The sequence below is a fragment of the Pristiophorus japonicus genome, chromosome 13 (genome assembly GCF_044704955.1).
Source record: "Pristiophorus japonicus isolate sPriJap1 chromosome 13, sPriJap1.hap1, whole genome shotgun sequence".
Lineage (NCBI taxonomy): Eukaryota > Metazoa > Chordata > Chondrichthyes > Pristiophoridae > Pristiophorus > Pristiophorus japonicus.
The window spans coordinates 87,146,196-87,149,221 of record NC_091989.1 but is presented as its reverse complement, the minus strand read 5'-3'; the positions used below and the strand labels follow the sequence as shown (position 1 = coordinate 87,149,221).

Genomic DNA, 3,026 nt, shown 5'->3' with positions numbered 1-3,026 from the left:
CCATGTCCAAGGCCCTGTGAAGGGAATCTTTGCCCAGAATAGGTTAGCCGAACGCCCATCAAACCCCACTGCTAAATGTATTGTGGTTGCCGGTCAGAGCCGAGCCCCAGGCCTCGCTCGTATCTGGCTTCATGGACCCCGCAACTACTTGGTAACCATGGGACCCAAAGGCAACAGTCCATGTCCATTGCATGCGTTACTTGCGAGGGAAGGACGCAGATCATCGGTGAGAACTTGGGCCTTCATTACCCGGTCGCTAAAGAGAGAGCGACTGTGAGGGGGATCCCTGTCCCTGTGATGGACTGGTTAGTGGCAGAGCGAGGACATTGGCTGCTGCACAACCAATGGCAACATGGGGAGCAAGGGAGAGAGCAAGGGGGGAACATGATCCTGAGAAATCTGGGCACACTCAGGGAGACCTCCTGCATGGCACAAACACAGCCGAGCAGATTGTGAAGAACCTCGAACACCAGTCTGAACGTCTCTCCAGCTTCCCACTGCCGCAGGGCTCTGTCTTTAACAAGCTTTCTTCCTCTTGTGAATTATGTGTGAGCTGCAGCCTAACCGACAACCTCAAAGAGCCATTACCATTCCTGTGTCCTCCAGTGCCAGTGTATGTTCCATAATGATGAGCTGTAACTATTTTCACCCACTCCCCTGAGGTTAAGAGTATCTCGCAACATCCCTGCTGCATTAAATACACCGTCTGAAGTGACAGAACATGATGGCTGGTGCAGCAAAATAAGACAATGCTTGTTAGGATCACTGCAATCAAAGGAGGTGTCAGCATCGTGCTCAGCACACAGGAATATACCAACTAATCTTCGCCCAACCCACGTCATTCCTCCCACAGTGCATTGGATCATTATCATTCCTCCCATGGTGCCTTGGGATCTTTATCATGTTACCCGAGCAGGCAGACTCGTCTAGACCCGTGACACCTCCGACAGTGCAGCACTCTCTCAGTACTGTCGTAGAGTGTGTTTGTTTTGTCCTTCTTTTTCTTTGGAGCTGGTGTACGTGGTCACCGCCTTTGTCCCCTTCCGACACGGCGTGCTTGGCCAGCTCCCCGGGCAGCAGCAGGCGCACGGCGCTCTGGATCTCCCGGGAGCTGATGGTGCGGCGCTTGTTGTAATGGGCCAGGCGGGAAGCCTCACCCGCGATGCGCTCGAAAATATCGTTCACAAAAGAGTCCATGATGCCCATGGCCTTTGAGGAGATGCCGGTGTCGGGATGAACCTGCTTCATCACTTTGTACATGGAGTACCTCTCCTTCCTCGACTTACTGCGCTTCTTACTGCCCTTCGCTGGAGTTTTCTTTATGGTTTTCTTGCTGCCTTTCTTGGCAGTAACTGTTTTTTTTTTGTCAGCCATCGTCTGGTTCAGTCCGGCGCAGATTGCGCCTGGATGGAGTTGTTGGTTAAGGGATGGGAACTCCCAGCCCTCTGAAGTGAGAGTACGACCAACGAACCGGCTGATGCTTGTCCATTCATTGCTGTGTGCAGGCAGGAGGCCTTTTGTACTGGTGGAAGTGAAGGGATTTTTAATAGTTCTTCATTTTGAGAACTTTAGGTGAAGGATGGAGCCAGTGAGGTGGCAAAGAGGAGGTTGGGAAAGGAGAGAGTAGAATCGGTACCCGACAGAGAAACAAGGAGCGATTGACCAAAGTGGGCTTATTTGAACTGGAGCAGAGAAGTTTACGAGGAGATTTGATAGAGCTGTTCAATACCATGAAAGATCTTGATGAAGCCCATGGGGAAAACTCCTTTCACCGCTCTGTGACTCGGTAAAGAGAGGGCACGATATTCAGACCATCATCAAAAAATAAAGGGAGAAATTAGGAGCGTACTTTTACGCAGAGAGTTGTTGGGACGTGGAATTGCTGACCAGTAACAGTGGGGGAAGCAGAATCTGGAACAGCTTTTTAAGGGGAAGTGAGTATGGGGAAGAGCAAGGGAATGGAACTAAGTGGAGAGTTCTTTCAGAGGGCCAGCACAGGCTATTCCTAAATTTGTATGTGTTTTTTCTGGCTTTTTAAAGGTGATTTCCCTGTGTTTTTATGTGATTTCTCTGCCTTCTACCCTCTCCTCCTGAAGTTGCTGACTTTTGCTGGGGTACAGTTCCACGGGCCAAGACAGCACGCTGACACATTGCTCAAGTGATTGTTCTCCATGTACAGGATTCCATAGTCAGTGTGGTCAGATATTCAACTGTGGAGGGCATCACAACCGGAACCGATTCTGTCCTTGCGCATCGCCCAGACTCCACACATTTCAGTGGACAGTACTGGATCACGATTAGTAATTGGAACCTCGACAGATTTTCTACATCCCCAAACTGAGGGCACTGAGGCCAACTGTAGAACCCTAGTTAACACCGTGACCAGGATCAGCTAATTCAGCACAGCCGCTTAACCCCGAGAGTGCTGACAGACCTAGCAAAACGGCTGGATCCGCCTGTAGATTTCTGCTTATAAACTGATTCTCAAACAAACACTAACGTTAGAGTAATAAAACCAGCCAGTTATCTGCAGTAACTCTAATAATGTAATATTAATCTTTACCTACCGCAACAACTCTCTAAACATTATTGTAATGTAAAAAATGTAAACATTTCAACTCAGTTCACTGTCTTCTGCATTATTCTCCTTTATTTCTTCTTTTCTAGCTTCTCCCTGTTTATTTTTCTTCCTAATATAACTTTTGTAACACTCGTTCCTCTAAAACTCATTCCTCTAACTTTAGAGCTCCGTTTCTCCATTATTCCGCTGTTTGAGGCAAAGTTTCCAAACAGTGAATTTTGATTGGCTAATAACTGGCTTCAAAGGACATATCTAGCCAATCAAAATGAGGAACAGTGTTGATTCGCATGGTGTTGCCATGGCGATGATCAGTTTGATCCATGCTGGGGGTTTGTGGATAAGGATCGTATGGGGCCTGTGTGCCAATGAGCTCGGCCCAGGGTTCAGGAAACAGGAATAACACTAAAACAAAGGTGGGTTCATACCCGAGGATTAGCAGCAGTTT

At 48.2% G+C, this 3,026-nt stretch overlaps 1 pseudogene; it reads right to left on the bottom strand.

Annotated features, from left to right (window-relative positions):
- Positions 1–962: 962 nt before the first annotated feature.
- LOC139278143 (histone H2B 1/2/3/4/6-like) lies at positions 963–1,374 on the bottom strand (annotated as a pseudogene).
- Positions 1,375–3,026: the final 1,652 nt, after the last annotated feature.